Source organism: Cygnus olor, chromosome 26 (genome assembly GCF_009769625.2).
Source record: "Cygnus olor isolate bCygOlo1 chromosome 26, bCygOlo1.pri.v2, whole genome shotgun sequence".
Taxonomy (NCBI): Eukaryota; Metazoa; Chordata; class Aves; order Anseriformes; family Anatidae; genus Cygnus; species Cygnus olor.
Genome location: NC_049194.1, coordinates 5,755,210 through 5,773,249, shown reverse-complemented (window position 1 = coordinate 5,773,249; position 18,040 = coordinate 5,755,210). Strand labels below are relative to the sequence as shown.

The 18,040-nt window shown below is 48.9% G+C and overlaps 1 protein-coding gene across 7 annotated transcripts in view; it reads right to left on the bottom strand.

Annotated features, from left to right (window-relative positions):
• The window catches only part of RFX2 (regulatory factor X2), a 60,288-nt gene extending 43,595 nt beyond the window's left edge, over nucleotides 1-16,693 (bottom strand). For 2 of the 7 annotated variants that reach the window (XM_040537969.1, XM_040537970.1), the window contains exon 1: nucleotides 16,537-16,693. The gene's annotated coding sequence lies outside the window, so the exon portion shown is untranslated. The remainder of the gene's footprint in view (nucleotides 1-16,536) is intronic. The other 5 variants (XM_040537972.1, XM_040537977.1, XM_040537975.1 and 2 more) reach the window with 4 other exon arrangements.
• Nucleotides 16,694-18,040: the final 1,347 nt, after the last annotated feature.

Genomic DNA, 18,040 nt, shown 5'->3' with positions numbered 1-18,040 from the left:
CCTATCCCCCAAAGTATCCTTCTACTTTTGCTTTCCAGAAAACGCAACCCACATCCACTTCTTGCGATGCTGGAAGAGTTAAGTGTGACTGCAGATGCTATTTCCAGTCTATAGAGCATTTACTGCCTGTGCTGAGCAGTATATTGAGACCATGAAATTCTAACAATCTACAGACTGCTGGAGATACAGTCTTAAATAGAAGGAAAAAGTCGCTCTGAGAGGTTTTTGCCCATTTCGTCTCCAGAAACCATACAAAACTTTAACACCTCCCTTTAGCTAAAGCTTTCCAAGTAACACTTGAAAAACTGAAAAGGAAAAACAGATGGGGGCGGGGGAGCGGCCGGCGATGATCCGACAGAGCTAAAATATCCATTAGTGGTAAATTCCACCACCTCCTCCCCCTCCAAAAACCCAAGTGCACGGGTCGGATTCCACCCGCGAGCCGAGAACCCAGCTCCAGCCACCCTCACCCAGAGAGGCCTTTTGATTCTCCTGCTTGTCTCGGCGGCTGCTAGGCAACCCGCACAGCAGTGCTGCTCATATGCATTAAGTATTAACTATTATTTCATTCCTTCCCCCTTTTCCTACAAAAAGGCAGCGACCTCAATTCCCAGCAGACCATTCTCACCCCAAAGCCAATGCTGGCTGAGCTCGGCTGGAAACGGAGGCAGAGCCACGGAGGGGTTGAGGACGCCCAGGTTACTCAGCCCCGCGGGATGCTCTCGATGCAGGAGCTTTGGGCTTCACGGGGTTTCCAGCACCCAGCACTAGCCCCCTACCCCGAGCGCCCTCGTTTTTGGTGTGCCAGGATATGCAGCCACCCTCTGGGGGTAACGGCCTCTCCGTGCAAGGACTCCCAAACCCTTGTTTCAGTTTTGTGCCCAGAGTGAAGGGGGGCAAACATCCCCGCTGCTCCTGCTGCACAGAAGTGCCGTGAAAGAAGAGATTCATGTTAAAACATGGAAAGATGTCTGTCCTTCAGGGCTTGTAGCTTTCCGTGTGATGATAAAGCCCTCATTTTGCCAAGACAAGGCTGTAAAGCAGGGGAGACATAAGCAATGCAGTTGCCCTGTCCAAGTGAAAGCTAAGGTAGAACTTGACAGACGACAAGGAGACCTGACCCTGAACCAGCTCTGCTACCATTTGGCAAGCATCATCTCCATCTCCACAAAAGGCAACTCTTCTGGAGACTTCAGTAGGTATTTTGCTTGAAAGAAAACAAAAATCAAAACTGTGACAGGACAAAAGAAGGTAGGTAGCAGTTGCTGGCGTTCAGAAGTGGCAGGGGGAGATGCTTCAGGTCAGCAAAAAACCTGGGAGGCTTACTGCTCGAAGTCAACCATACAGCTTGTCATCAGAGCACGGCTTGGGTTGGAAGTGACGGACCTCATTCATCACTCGGTTCTAACCCCCCTGCCACAGGCAGGGACACCAACCACGAGATCAGGTTGCTCAGGGCCTCATCTATCCTGGCCTTGAACACCTCCAGGGATGGGGCATCCACAACCTCTCTGGGCGACCTGTTCCAGTGCCTCACCGCCACCCTCCCAGCTTCACAGTGAACCAAAAGCATCGATACAACAAAAACAGGGTAACAGCTCCTGGAGGACACAACGATAACATGGGAGGCACTCTCCAAATTACTTGGCATTTTTGGATTTAAGCATCTCGTATCTGAAGAGCAAAAAAGTGTGAACAGTCTTAGGGCAAGAATATTTTATGCCAATAACTGAGCCATCAAAAACCAAGCAGTAGCAAGGTAAAAAGTCTCGTCTTTGAAGATGAAGTTCTTTCATCTGTCTCTGCTAGGATACCTCCCAAGTCCAAACCGGATCACAAAACCATGCCTCTATCAATAACTAGCCCAGCTCCTCCCTTCCTTCCCCAAAGCACACATGCGTGTGCACGCAGGAAAAACGGGGCTGCTAGAAACCAGGGAACTGCAGCTCCCGAACCAGCAGCAGCATTACTTTCATTGAGTTTTCCCCAGCTGTGGTAGATATTTTAAGTGCTGCGTGTGTATGTCCAGCTTGATCAGCAGTGCAGTAAGAGGATCTAGAAGGCTGGCGTTTGAAGAGAGCCTTAGCATACGCTCTGCCGAGGGATTGTGCCCCTCTGGGGGGGCTGTCCCCCACCACACAACACCAAGATCAACACATCCTGCTTCTGAGAGCTCGGTCCCAAACTTAGCGATGCTCCTGGATCAGGAGCGGTTGCCAGAACAACCCGTCATAGCAGAGGAAGGTGCTGCTAAGGACGATGACATCTCAGGAAGAGCGGATGCCAACAAATTTTCACCTGCAAGGCGAGGGCATGGCAGGGAGCAGCCTGCGCGCAGCTACTGCCCTGGAACCAGAGCACTCTTCAAGCCCAGTGACATTTCTGAGTAATTACCAAACCTTAAGATCCATTATGATGTTAATTTGCTGGCTAGCTTTGCAGGGAAGTGTAATTAGATGTTGTGTAGCTGCGATACAAACTGGGAGGAATGCTAGGAATGCCCGAGCTTACAATCTGGGCAGCAGCAGGATGGAGCAGAGCCCACGCAGGGATGGTGAGGAGCCCACGCACACCTCCAGCACCTCCAGAGCTGGAAAAGGATCCCGGGCGCACGGCCTGCTCTCCACCCCACTCCCCGGGTGCACGAAGGCCCCACTGCAGCCACAACACCAGAGGTGAGCAAGGCGAGGAGGGCATCAGGTATGCTGAGCTTTACACCCTTGCTCTCCTCCCCACATGGGTACCACTCTGTCTCCTACTTCACATTTCCTCATTCCAAACCAAGAAAGTAGGACCTGCCTTAACCGAGAGCATCCTACTGATTTATGTCACTAGCCTCATTCAGGTTTTCGGGCTAGACGTTTTAATAGAAGCCAGACAGAAAATGTTTGTTTTTCAAATTATGAGACATTTTCAGGGCTGGGGCGGCACTTGTAAGCAACAATAGTGGCCTGCAGCTGAGGATGACAAAACCTTTTAAAATTAAAACAAATTTCTTTACACACAATGACTGCCCATTTCACAACTAAGAGACACAATAATGGCTTTTTTTAACAAAAAAATACTAATGTCACAGCACATTTGGAACCACAAGCAGCCATCATTTCATTTCTGAAACACACCTATTAAAAGGGCTGCCAGATTTGATATAAATTTTCCTCCATAAAATGAACTGATTAAATGAAAACTAAATTGGAGTCCCTACAGCTCTGTAACAGTAAACTTCAAGTAACAGTTTTGTAATTTGCAGATGGAAGCATGGAATACTTTATTCATTTGCAGTCTAATGCAAGAAACTAATTACTCTGCAAAATAATATTCTGTAAACTATCAATAGCATCTAAATTAGGCAAGGGTGGAAAAACACATCTATCTCCTCTAGAAAGGAAAGCTGTCAGCTCTGAGAACAGAGTAACTACCCTCCTAAGGCCAAAGAATCAGCATAGCAAATGCCAATAAAAAAAAATACACAGCACCATTTGCAAAGAGAAGTTTTCTAGGAATGCTTTTTCAGTCAAAAATACTAACAGCACTGTACAAAGGAGAAAAAAAAAGGGCAAAAAAGCAGAGTGAGAAACAATATCATAAGCATCACCATCTTCTCCTGGAAGAATGCATGGTGAGTTGGATTGACCTGACAAAGGCAAGTTACCGCCCGCAAGACACAGTGGTTGGGACATCTCCTTGTTCTTATTTAATAGATGTTTCAGATGGTGACAGCCTGCTGTGCTTGTTCGCTCAGGCTCAGTTTAAGTGGTGAGAGATGCCCAGAGTTGGCTGAGGGTCCCTCCTGTGCCACCAAAGGTCCACATGCACCTCACCAGCAGCCACCTAACCAAGAGCCAGAATGTTCTTGGTCCCCTGTAAGGAAGCCCCCCAGATTTTTATTCTTAAAACAAATGAATGAGATGGCCACTGCAGGGGAGGAATCGGGGCTCCTGAAGGAATGGGGAGCTCCCTCGGCTAGCCAGATGTTTGCAAATTCACACAAAGAGCCTAGTTAACAGTTCAAGGATTAATGAAACTTGTTCTTGTTGTAAGCAAGGTCAGTCTCCCTTGCAGACACCACAGCTTAGGAGACTTTTGTATCAAAGCTGGATAAAGCAGGAGTAGCTCCTTTCTTCCTGGAACAATAAGGGAGGTGCAAAGATGCTGTCTGAGCTGCAGCACCTGGAAACCAAAGCCTACAGAAGCACAAGCTGAACAGTGCGGCCTGAAGCATCCTCCAGAGCTGCCTGAAGCACTCACCCATGCTGTTTTTGCCTTTTTTTTTTTTAAAGCAAAAAGCACGTGGCAGAAAATAGTGAATTGCTCTGAGTACTCAGTGGCAACTCTCCCCTTATTCTACTGAAAAGAACAATGAAGATTTGTCATTAAATGGAGAGGGAGATCAGTTTGAGACATCAGGAGTCAAGATCCTGCTCCTCTGTGTGGGCTGGTAAGCTTTCAATGGATTTTTTCAATAGGAGAGATTGCACAGGTGGCTTGATTAAATCACCTCAGACTGATTCTCCTGTCTAAGCTGTGCAGCTTGAAAAGCATCAGAGGGATCAGTCAGCATTCACATCTTCCAGTGGTATTGAGCATTTAATTTTTTTCTTTTTAAATTATGAATTGTTTAGCTATTGACCCATTACTGCTCTCCACCATTTTTTCTATCATTAACTGAATTGCATAAAACCAGTCTTTAAAAAGCAAACCAGAAGGTATGTGGTAACACTGATCTCCCCATATTCTTCCTCTTTGCAGCTTTCATCCCCAACAAGACAAAGAGGGGAAAAAAAAAACATTTACGAAAGGCAGAGAGTACAGGTTGAGGAGCATTAACTGTGGATGGTTTTTGGCACTGCCAGATGAAACTCATTTATTCTGTTACTCAAAGCATGGGGCTGGGGTTTCTACAACATCCCTACTTGACCCTTTCGTACTCCCTGACTCATAGGTCTCTCATGGGCTACGATCCAAAGGTATTTACAAGACAAACGTGCTTCAAACAACTTGAAGCATTTTCAAAAAGCTTGCAATACCTCTTGGAGAGCCTCAGTGAGGCAGGTAGCCAGTAAGGACCACTGCACTGCCAATTTTAAAAGCAGGATGATTTGCACCCTTAAAAAGCAATTAACCTGTTCTGGCTCATTTATTTACTGAGAAGAGATTTGGGTGGGGAAGAGAGGGAAGAGTTTCTTTGCTGCAGCCAGATGGAATTCCAAATCTAGACAGTTTAGTCAGTGAGCTAAGGGGAAGATGTCAAAACATGCTTTCCATTAATGTAACAGCAGAAAACACCACTGGTTTCAGATACTATACATACAATTACTGTTCTGCTAACAGAATCCATGCCAATACGAGGGATTTTATACCCATAGTTAGTTTAAACTAACAGCAACAGAGTTGTAAGTCACCAATACAGTATTTTATTCTTAAATATTTGCTCGGGATGCTACTTGACATCAGACTTCAGTCAAAATAAACTTTAGCAAGTGATATGTTACATGATCCCATCTGCCTATTTCAAAGGCAAAAAAAAAAAGTAGATTTTGTTAAATCTGTTTTTTGTTAAATCTGAATTTCCAGGTTCAGCCTTCTTTGCTGTAGCGAGGTAGGGGTTGGTCTATTCTCCCACGTGCCTGGTGACAGGACAAGGGGCTAAAGTTGTGCCAGGGGAGGTTTAGGTTGGATATTAGGAGGAACTTCTTTACTGAAAGGGTTGTTAGGCACTGGAATGGGCTGCCCAGGGAAGTGGTTGAGTCACCATCCCTGGAGGTCTTTAAGGGACGTTTAGATGTAGAGCTTAGTGATATGGTTTAGTGGAGGACTTGTTAGTGTTAGGTCAGAGGTTGGACTGGGCGATCTTGGAGGTCTCTTCCAACCTAGACGATTCTGTGATTCTGTGATTCTGAAACAGGAAGCTCAGGTTCTGTTCTTGTTTAGCACGATGTAAATCAGAACCGAATGGATTTAGTTCAGTGCTATAGGTCAGAGAAATACATCCAATAAAGACATTAATGGCATATATATATTTAAATCAAGTAAGACAATTTTCTTTGTGGAGTTCTACTTACTGCAGATGGAGGAAAAAAAGAAGACAGCAGCGTCTCTCTACATCTGCACTTAAACTGCTGAAGCAAAAAGCACTCCAGTAGAACTAATGCAAACTGTAATGCACATTGATTTATTTTTTTTTCCTGCCACGATAGCTACACGCCAAAAAAGTCAGCTAACTGAACGGCCAACATTGACATGAAGCTTTTGAGGGCTCTTTCAAAGGCACAATTCAAATAACAGACTCAAAAGAATACCACAAGCAGTTTGTCTGAAGTTCACAAAAGACATTGTTGTGTCTGTCTTAGATACAGTTGCAGAAACATGCTTGAAGCCATTTGCAAAGAACAACAACAAAATCATGTCTGCAACCTTGATCTCCAGTTCTGCGAGAGCACACACACGTGCGTCCCAGCGAGAGCTTTGTTTGTGCTTCTGCAGTGAGAAAACACTGACTGTTGTTACAAACTCATGAAAAGGCACCAGCACAGAGATTAGTTTAACTTCCGAAGGAGGTTTTCAACACGCTGTTGTCTCAGAGGAATAGCACAGTCTTTGCACTGTACCCAGCCGAGTGAGATTTCTGCAGGGCGGAGAGTAGGGCAGACTTAAAACTAAAATCCTCTGTTACGACATCGTTAGACCCACCTATTATTGCGTACCTTCTGTAACTGATCCTGAATTTTCCATTCATCAGCACATGCTACTGCTGATTTGGGGGAAGATGATGCTTCCAGGAAAAGACAGTAGGCTCAACCCTTTTCTGAATTTTCTGGTACAAGCTACTAATTTTAATAGACCTAAGAAAAAGGTATGAAAATTATTTCATAAAGGCCACAGGCTATCAGTTCTTACCATCTCTCAATTCATTATGAGCCTTGGATGGCTGCAAGCCAGAAGTGTAAAGTAGAAATACATCCATACACAATTTACTTTTCTCCAACAGAAGCATCTAACGTTCAGGGTAATCACACGATTCAATCCTCATATATGAAGAAACCAGTTAGAAACTGGGAAGATGCATTCACACCACGAAACATTTTGTCATCCAACATCAGAATGTAAGTTCAACCAAGTAGCTGCCAAAATAAAAGCTATGACAAAAATTCCTTAATAATAGACTAATAAGAGACTCATCACCAAAGCATTATGTAATTCTTCAGGGAACATGAATAAGAATTGCAATGTATGATGTATTGATTTAGTTATTTGGTGGTACTTAGGAAAAGAGCTTGAGTTTTAAGGACAAGAGGTTAGAATACAGCTGTAAAAATTCAATCCCCAACGTAAATCATCTCTTGAAATGTGCAGAGAGGGAGTTTCACTGAAACTCTCATGTTTCGCATCAGATACTGCAAACAGAGCAGCATATAACAGAGTTTTAGCTCTTCTATAGATCATGCTCCCAAATATTTTTGTTAGTTTACTTCTTGAACGCACTCTACAAAATGTTCTCACTTGGATTATAAAACAAGCTGGAGAATCATAATACTGGAGTCACTTGAGCAAAAACTTGCCCAATCACTCTGCTCCCCAGAAGCATCTCTCAAATTAAGGAATTTCTAAGTTCTCTCCTGTCCTGCCCTCTGAGTTTACAAGACTGAAACATGGCTCTGAGCGTGGTTTCAGCATCTTTACCAGCTAACACCCTGCAACATCTCCAGCCCTCTGACAAGGGAAGAACAAAGTGGGGAGTTGCAGCCTCCAAGCAGGTGCTTCTTGTGGATAGCAGCTCCCACGCAGACGAGGGGAGCCAAAAAGGCAGCAATGGCACCAAGCACTTCTCAAAGGAGGGCACGGAGCAGCCACAGCCGGGTTAGGTCACTCCTCTGCTCTCAGTGTCCTCATGGCAAAGGCAAGGCTTTCTGCACAAAATATCCTGAAAGGGCATGAAGCAAAGCAATAATGACACCATCGAAAAAATGCACGTTTGTTTGATTTTGATCACCGAGTAAAGCAGCAATCATCTGAGGATTTCAAAGCACTCTACAAATAAATATTAATTCTTCCAAGACTACTCATCTCAACTTTCTGGCTCCCAGAAAAACACAGGTATTGAATTTTTTCCCTAATGCAAAATGGAAACGAAAGCAGAGCAATGGAAGCAGAGTTTCCCACGCAGACTCAGCAGCCGCAGTAGATGAGGAGCCGGGAGCTGCTCGATCAGACATGAAATTCATGCCCCACAGCACAGGGAGCCTCAGGGGGCACAGGGCTCCCATGGAAAGCCAGAGAGGACCGAGTCTCGAGGCAAGGAGACGCATCAGAAACACAGAAGCAGCACCCTTCAGTGTAGCTTGTTTTGGAGCTATGCTATATTATAATTTATACATATGTTTCTATACATATTTCAAAATAGATCTCTACACATAGACATACAAATATAGCTCCAGTGTCTGAATTAACACATGGAGAGATTTTGTTGACAGACGTGCCCTCAGATATTTTGATATTAAAGTGCTTCCTTTCAGTCCTCATTAAGGTGGAGACGATTAGCACTTCTTACACATGACCTATTGAAGACATGGTACCTGTGGAATTAAAGTCAAAGCACATTTCCCTGCAGGGCAACAGTAGGGGATTTAAAAACTCCTAAGCATTACAGTAAGGTGCAGTGTGTTTTTCCAGGTGTTTGCAGCCAGGAAACATGCAGAGAACTAACCGGTCCACAGCTTGCATTTGAGAGACTTGCCCCACTGCCCCGTAACCCGGGGCAGCAGACGATGGAACGAGCAGAAAGGCATTGCCTGGCCCTTACTCTAGTGTCCCCGGGGGGGCATTAAGGACCAGAAATACCAGCTCCCAAAAAATCAACTCCAAAATCAGGGTCTGCAGTTTATTAAGCACCGACACCACAGCTCCCTTGTCTGTGTGTTTCCACCCCGCAGGTAAGGGAGGGCATTTGCTCTCGGCGGAACAGATATCTGGCAGGGTTCTGTGTCTCAGCGACCCTAAAGATCCTCCACATTCTGCAGGCCAGCACTCGAAGACACATTGGGCTTTTCCCTGGTAACCAAAGGCTGTGGCTACAGCCGTTCCCCCAACAAGCAGGAGGATTACGCAGCCGGCAGCAGATGAGGCACAGCACTGGAATGTCTTGGACAGGGGCTGCAGCAGGAGGTTGCTGCGACCAGAGCACGCTGCCAGCACAAAATCCTTAACCCCCATCTTTTCGTAAAACAATCTTTCCTCTGCCTGTATCAGCACTTTGGGGCAGAGACGGGCCCCACTGTACCTCTTGCAGCACTCCACATAATGTATTCGCAGTTTACACTGGGGTTCCTGGCGCTATAGCAGCTCAAACACTAATGATTTTTAATTGATATTAGAGAAGAAATCTGAAAGAAGCTACATTTCCTTAGTGCCTCTACCTCAAGCCAGATTATGTTGTAGACCAACACTGAGGTTTACCTGGATACTGAAATTCTGAGAACACATAGAACACAGTTTATTAAATGCTACAGAAATGTTGAATCCACTTTTTTATTATTATTTAGGAAAAAAAGTGTTTTCTTTAAGTTCTACGCAACAGCTAGATTGGGAAGAATAAAAGTGTCAAAACCAGCAGTGGCAATAATCAAAAAGCACTTTTGGTGCCCCTGTATAACTTGAAACAGAAATTATCTGTCTTTAAACTCCTTACCTTACACAATTGTCTCTCATGTTTGCAGCATACCAGACAATACTCCAAAATGTCAATGCGTGTTTGTCAGCGCTGCAAGCAGAAGCCCCGACCACCCAGCGGCTCCTATCTGGTAAATGTTATCTGGTCAAGGTGTCGGGAGCAATCTCATGGAAGATATAGGAGATGTTTTCCCTCGAGGAGGAACATCTACACCAACAGACCTCTGGGCTAAGCCACAGGCAGGAGCAGCCTCTACTTGTACGACACCCAGCTCCAGTCAGGGTGCTGCAGGTCGTTAGCCTCAGCAAGTGAAGGTAACAGAGGTGGCGCCTAGAACATGGAGGGCAAATTTTGCACTTACAGTGTTATGGAAGGCTATTAATAGAGAGAAAGCCGCATCCTGAGTTCAAACAACCGTGGAGGACAGGTCACTCTTTCTTCAAGAGTTTTAAGACCTGGGTGAGAGATTTCACTTCTCTGGTGAGTGCAAGTGTTCTGAACAATGCCAAGCATCTACCACATTAAAAGCAACAAATATTTGCTAGGAAGAGGTAAGCTCTGAAGATTAGCTGGATGACCAGAAGCCAGTATTTCACTTATGATCTGTACTATGAAAGAAAAATTTCCTCCCATGATTGGTCATTTAAGGTCATGACTATTTGAAAAGATCCACATTTCATGTTCTTCTGGGGGATGAGGGCAGAAGATTAAACATCACATAAAATATTTTGTTTAAATGCAAAGACTGAAGATAAATTAGAGAGAACTGGTCCATTTGCACTTACCCACATCCGCCCCAGTGTTTCACATCCCAGGGCTGGATTTCAGACTGAGTTTTGGCTGTACCTTCCAGACCACTCAGGGTGGGAGGGAAGAGAAAGAAGAAAGATATCCTAGCACAGAGCAGGGAGGTTACACTCAGAATGTTACTAAACTCTTGCCTTCTCTTGCACAGTTTTGAGTATTACCTGTCTCCATGAGGTTCCTTTTTCTAAAGCATGTTGCACTCCCAGCATCCCAGATACCCTCCAAAAGGGATTAGAAGAAATAAAATAACTAATGCAATTCCCCAAACAAGTTGGATGTTTGACCAGCTGTATGTGTTTAGTCAGAAACTATCCCGAATAGTTGCAGGGTTGTCATGGCAGCAACGGGATCTTAAGCTAATACTAAAGAACAACCTAAAAATGACTAACCAGAGGGCAGCTAGAGGAAATTGCTCATTACTCTTCGGTTGCTTGTTTATAATCATTCCACCTGCACTTTTTCCTTTTTCCCCCCTCTTTCCTTGATGTTTCTTGTCAGTCTTCTCTAATGACATCTCCAAAAGAAGGAGCACCCTTAATTACGTGCTCAGTTCACTGGGGGCCTTGACTTGCATTAACCTCGAAGACCCACCAGCCACGTGACCCCAGTGCTTCACAGGCAATTCTCCTGAACAACTGATGCATCACCACATAGGATTGGTGTTGATTTCACCTTAGCACTTCCAAACAAGCTAGGCACTTAAAAAACCACAGCTCTGGAGACAGAACCCCCTTCCTTCACACCCAGATTCACTCATGCCCCGGGGACTTCACTCAAATGTAGCACGCCAACCGAGGAGATGCGTGTGGATTTGCAGCACGCCTGCCGGTGCACAGGCACGTGTTCAGCTCCAACAGGAAGGGAAAAGCACGCACTCAAAGGTGCACAGGAGAAACTGTAACCATGAATCTCTTCTCTAAAAGAGAAGGGGAAAATACAGTTTCCCTCAGCAGACACCACTGTTTGTGATGCCAGGAGCCACCGCTGCTGTTGCCTCGCAGGAGATGCAAAAAAAAAAAAAAACAAACAAAAAAAACCTCTCAGCATGGATGCAGCAAGCAACAGAAAGCTGCGTAGCAGCCGGGCCAGCAGGACAGCCCCTGGGCAGCGGCGCCCACAGAAGCATCCGTGCCTCCTGGTTTTGCTTTGCTTCTGCTCATGACTGGCCGGGAATCTCTCCGCTTCCCCTGAAAGCATGGGGAAGGTGTCAGGCGTTGGCCCTTCCTCCCCTCTGGTGATTCCTACCTGTTTTCCAGTATTTTCTGTGTAACAAATGGAGGCTTTGTAACGAGCAGATAGCCCAAAGAAGTTGGGCTAAGTCATCACTGAGCCGCAGAAGGCAGGGACGTGCTGATCTTCACGGCGTGCTGTCATTTGTCCTCATGCGGGCCAGCAGTCCTGCACACGAAGACAGAGAAGAGCCACCTCGAACATAAGGAACGATTCATGGAGACTGGACGTTTACAATGCCAACCACCAAAACGACGTGTTGGTGCAGGGTATGGCCAGTTGGTACAATTACTCCTCCCATGCTGAGGATTTCCTTCAGCAAAGTATTGATTTGGGACAAGGAAAGAAAGAAGCCAATTCTTTTTTGTATTTGCTTATATAAAGTCCTCGCTGGCACAGCATCCTGTGACCCCCGTTTCTTTGAAGGCAACTGCAACCTTCAGTCGCTAATCTCGTTCAAAGCCCTGTCGCTATGACACCTTCATACTATGCTGAGACTTCTAAGCCATTTGTTAAACTCAGAAAAAGAAATTCTTAATTTCTTAGTAGAAATCTCATTTCGAAAAAAGAAAACACACTCAGCAATTGCCTTTAAATTACTTTTCAGATGCCTTCATTTGGCACTTCTACAGCTCTTAAATCCTGTAAAACACCAGATTAACAAAAACAAAACCAGTCATAAAGTTTGGGAAGAGGCTCACTCCTCTTGCGCTTCAGAATTCTCCCTGTAAACGTAGTGCTGGACAGAGGCTGCCGTACCCCCGGGTCATAAGCGAGCACGGAGGTCATTGGAAGAGGAAGACTTTCAGTCATGGACATGAAGCCACATGTCTACACGCAGCCAAAGGTTATTCTAACAAGTCAGCTGAACTATGCAAATTTTAACCTTTTCTAGTCCTTGCTTTAGGTGGGTGAATCACAAACACAGCAATCTTTCGTAAAAAGATGACCCAAAGCTGAAGGTGTTGGTTCTTCTCCCTCGATCCCCTGACTGGAAGCGGTTTGTGTACGATGTGCGTTGAATAACTGCCTCTATGCTTTCTGCGATGCGAAAAGGGATTAACTGCAGGCAGTGCCCTGAACAAAGAGGAAGCCTCTTGTACAGTGTATTAAGGGGTACGTGGCTTGTGCTGAAGACTTTTCTTGTCCGTTTGCATATTATTGGCATAATTAGTTCACACGCTAGTTAGGCAGAGATGGCCTGACAGAAAAAACCAGCACATTCTTAGACAATAAGGCGGGTTTGTGAACATTTGAACGCAGGGATAGAGATCGGCCAGCACAAACAAACCAAAGCACCTCGTCTCAGGGCGCAGCTCGCAGGAAGAAGCCCCGCGTGTGCTCCAAGTCCCAGCGGCACAGCCCCGGAGCTGGGGGCTGCGTGCCCGTGCTCCTCTCCCAGGGCACGCAGTCAGGACGCGGCGTTGCTCCAGCTGGCTGCTGGCCCGGCCGTAACCGCGCTGGCGTTTGTTGCACGGGAGAGACTGGGGGGGGACGGATTCTGGTTTAAATAGAAACTCTGGCCCAGAAGGCGGGTGGTAAGATAAGCCTGTTGAATCAGCACTGCCCTCCCTGTTCTGTGACACTGCACACCGCGGGTGCGCTTCAATTTCAAGCGCTAAAACCGACCGAGGGAAACAGGCGAGGATGTAATACATGGGCTTTGGTTATAGGCTCGTATTAAAAGCAAAACCGTGTTCTGATTAAACTTAACAGCTGTCAATGCTCCAAGGTGTTACAAGTACGAGACTATTTAAAGACAATGACTGGCGCCATCTATTTTACTTTGACAGAGCTAGGAAAAGCGACGCTTATTAACCGCTGACTGAAGCTCTAAATTGATGTCAGCTCTGAAGATGTTTTTGTCACAAAAAGGTAGAGAAATAACAATAACAAGTGCAGAAGTAACTTTTAGTGGCCATGAATACACTTAACTGAAAAAGCACAAGAGCTGGACCTGTTGGAGCGGGTCCAGAGGAGGCCATGGGGATGCTCAGGGGCTGGAGCAGCTCTGCTAGGAACGGATGGAGAGAGAAGGCTCCGGGGAGACCTCACAGCGGCCTGCCAGTGCCTAAAGGGGCTGCAGGAGAGACGGGGAGGGACTCTGTGTCAGGGGGTGTAGGGATAGGACAAGGGGGGGGTGGTGAAATGAAAAGAGGGGAGATTTAGATCAGATAGAAGGAAGAAATTCTTCTCCCTGAGGGCGGTGAGGCCCTGGTGCAGGATGCTCCGAGGAGCTGTGGGTGCCCCATCCCTGGCAGTGCCCAAGGCCAGGCTGGATGGGGCTGGGGGCAGCCTGGGCTGCTGGGGTGGTCGTGCCCATGGCAGGGGTGGGATGGGGTGGGCTTCAAGGTCCCTTCCAACCATTCTATGATTCCTAATTTTCCAACAGAGAGCAAGGACACGCAACAGCTGTTGACGTCATTGGAGGCAATACCTGTTCACGTCTTCATGAATTACAGCCGTAGACTACAATTTCATATTTACACAGGCAAAAGGATAGAGCAAGTGCATTTCAGATGTACGCACAGATATGCGTGTAACACGTGATTTAACACTGACTCTGAGGACCTTGCTCAGCCTCAGGCCTTGGCACAGGAGCCCCTTTCCCTTCCTTCCCCTCTGCAGGCAACTCAACAGGGCACGTTGTGCCAAGCCACCTCGCAAGGATGGGCCTCAATCTACGCACCTGACATCCAAATTTACGTGACAAACACACAAAACACTCTTTGAGAAGGCAGATCACAGCGTAAGGCTGCAGCCCAGCCTTGGGATTTTGCACTCCATCTTGGGCCCTTCCACAGGGAACAGAGCTGGAAGGCAGGGCCCCAGCACAGGGACATGGTACTATGAGAGGAATTCATGAGATGCAAATGGCACAGCAGGGAAATGCAAAGCATGGACTGCCTGTGGGAATCCCATGTGAAGTTTGACAGACCTGGCTCTTGCATTCCTCTGTAGCACTGGATGCTCCTTATCACCACCTCTGAATTCATTGGTATCGTTCCCATTTTGCAGAAAGCAAGTAGGGACAAAGAAATTCCAGTTGTCAACCCTCACTTGCTTTTGCGTGTTTTCAGCCGTCGGGCCAAGATCTTGCAATTACATGAGAATCCCAGCTTCCCTTTGAAAAGATGGGCATTTCCAAACCCTGCTGGTACAGGTACAGCTTTGAAAACCTGAACTCTAAAGACTTAAACCAAAAAACAGAGCACACCCACAACATTATACACCAAAAGACAAGCACAAAATGCCCCACAGACTTCAAACAAATCTCAGGTCGCTTGCTACAGCAATACTGAGATGGCAAGAATCAGCTTTTTCTTTTTCCTCTGTTTAAATACAATTTCCAAAATGAAACAGGGGGTACTGCCGTGGGAGCCACCACCCGCCAGCCCTGCTGTCAGGCATCCACCACCACAATTTGGTCCCCTGAGCGTGGCTTTTCCTCACCTGCCTTTGGCCATCTGGAGGTCAGACATCTCGCTTTGCCCATCCTAGGCTTCCTCAAAGAGAGGGACAGACACCTTGGCCTTGGCCAACCCAAGCCATCTTCAAACAGACAACCATGAGAAAAGCCTTCTGCGATGCCTCCCTCACACACCAGCAGCCTTTCACTAGGCAAAGAACTTGAAAATAGTTCTTGAAAACCCAAGACCAGAGCAAATTCAACTTAAACCAACTGAAGCAAACCCCATCAGAAAGTCTGAGTGGAGGCGCAGAATGAACCCCGGTGCGGGGGAGACAAAGTTTTATATTTTGACTGAAGTCGTTTCCACTCCCAGACCAGGGATTGCTGCGTATTCTCAAATGATTTGTAGCAGAGAGAGAGAGTTGGAAAGCTTGGGCAGAAACAGATGAGAAAAGCCTTGACTAATGTCTCTGAAACTGGGTACGATCAGGTTAAAAATAACCCCAGAGCTAAAGTATAAAGCACTTTGAAAAATTATTCTTTATTCCTTTGATAACTAGGGCTTGCTTCCTTCAAAAGCAACCCCCCTCCAAAAAAAAAAAAAAAAAAAAAAAAAAAAGTATAAGTTTCGTATCTAAGTCAAAGAACGGAAAGATTTGGTCAAACTGCAGGAACTCCTGCTCGAGGCAGGCACCAGCCCAGCCCAGCAGGGGAAGCGGCCGGGGTGGCAGCGCGCTTGCCTCCCGGGAACCGAGGCCCCAGGTCCGGAGGAGGGCAGGAGCCGGAGGTCGGGCTCGGTTCTCTCCCGGCCGAACACCGGTGCTGGCACCAGGGGGATTTTTTTTTTTTGGGGGGGGGAGGGAAGAAAAGCGGTGAAACGGCCGCAAGTTGGGACCGCCCGAGCGCAGCGAAGGCTCCGCGCCGCCTCCTCCTAGGCAGCCGGGACCGGGGGGAGACCGGGGGGCACCGGGGGAGGGGAGCACCGGGGGGGGACGACCAGGAGGAGCCTGGAGGGCACCGGATGGAACGGGGGGGGGAACCCGGGGAGAGACTGGAGGGAACCGGGGAGCACCGTGGGGAGACCGGGGCGGGGCACCGGGGAGTACTGGGGAGCACTGGGGGGGCACGGGGGAGTCACCGGGAGCCACAGCGGGGCCTCCTCCCGGAACTTCCCCGAGCCGCCCTGCCTGTTCCCTGCTCCTCCCTGGGGACTCTCTGGGGACCGACCCCCGCGGCCCCGCGGGGCGCTGCCAGCGTGCAGACCGGGGATCCCCACAGCCGCCCCCCGGCCACCGCAGCGATGCCCTAACATTCCCCCCCCCCTCCCCCATCACACCCTAACCCGCTCCGCTCCCCCCTTACCAGCGGGACACCCCCCTCAGGTCCGGTCCGGCCCGGTCCCCCCCGGGGCCCCGCTCACCTCGTGCCCTCCCCGCCGGGCTCCGCCGCCCTCGGGCCGCCGGGGCTGCGCGGCGCTGCCGTTGGCAGGGAACAGTCGCCAGGGCTACGGTCACTATGGCGCCTCGCGCCGGGTCTCGAGGCAACTGTTGCTACCCTCCTCCCCCCCCCCCTCCAGCACGTCACAGCCCAACCCCGCCCGCCCGCGGAGGGGGGGGGTGGACGGGGGGGGGGCACCCAGCAAGGCGCCGCCCGTTGGTTGGCGTGGAGGCCTGTCGGTCAAAGGGAAGGGAGGGGATTTCATGGGGGTTGGCCAATGGGGAGGGGGAGAAGGCGGGGCAGAGAGTTGGCGCGCGCTTTGGCGGGAGCGGGGGGGGGCGAGGGAGGGAGTCGGTGTGGGGTGGGGTGGGGCGGGGGGAGGGAGCGGAGGGGGGCGGGGACGGCGGGGACGAGATGGGGGCGCTGGGGTGGTAGGGCCAAAGTGGGGGCACTGGGGACAAGATGGGGGCACTGGGGTGGTGAGGACGAGATGGGGGCACTGGGGACAAGATGGGGGCACTGGGATGGCAGCGGCAAGGTGGGGGCACTGGGGACAAGATGGGGGCGCTGAGGTGGTGGGGATGAGATGGGGGCACTGGGGACGAGATGGGGGTACTGGGATGGCAGGGACAAGGTGGGGGCACTGGGGACAAGATGGGGGCACTGGGGTGGCAGGGAAGAGATGGAGGTGCTGGGGACAAGATGGGGGCACTGGGGTGGTGGGGACAAGATGAGGGTACTGGGATGGCAGGGACAAGGTGGGGGCACTGGGGTGGCGGGGACGAGATGGGGGGAGGAATGAGGATGATGCAGGGTTGAGGCAAGTGGGCAAGAGTGTGGACAAAGTGGGGACACTGAGGTGACTGAGGACAACTGGTGCAAAGAGAGGCCAGTGGAGTGACAGGACTGGGGTGGCAGGGAGAAGGGGGGGGGGCACTGGGGTGACAGGGAGAAGTTGGGGGCACTGGGGTGGCGGGGACACGATGGGGCTGAGGTGACAGGGACAAGATGGGGCTGAGGCAATGGGGACAAGTTGGAGGAGGAAGTAGTGAGGATGATGTGAGTTTGAGGCAAGTGGGGGCAAACGGATTGAAATGGTGGGGACCAGAGTGGAGACAAAGAGGGGACACTGAGGTGACAGGGACAAAATGGGGCTGAGGTGACAGGGACAAGATGGGGCTGAGGCAATGGGGACAAGTTGGAGGAGGAAGTAGTGAGGATGATGTGAGTTTGAGGCAAGTGGGGGCAAACGGATTGAAATGGTGGGGACCAGAGTGGAGACAAAGAGGGGACACTGAGGTGACAGGGACAAAATGGGGCTGAGGTGACAGGCAAGATGGGCACTGAGGTGATTGCGGACGGTGGTTGTGGAAGAGGTTGGTGGAGTGACAGGACTGCGGTGACAGGGACAAGATGGGGCGAGGTGGTGGGGATACATCGGGCACTGAGGTGACTGAGGACAGGGGAGACAGAGGAGGTGGGATGAG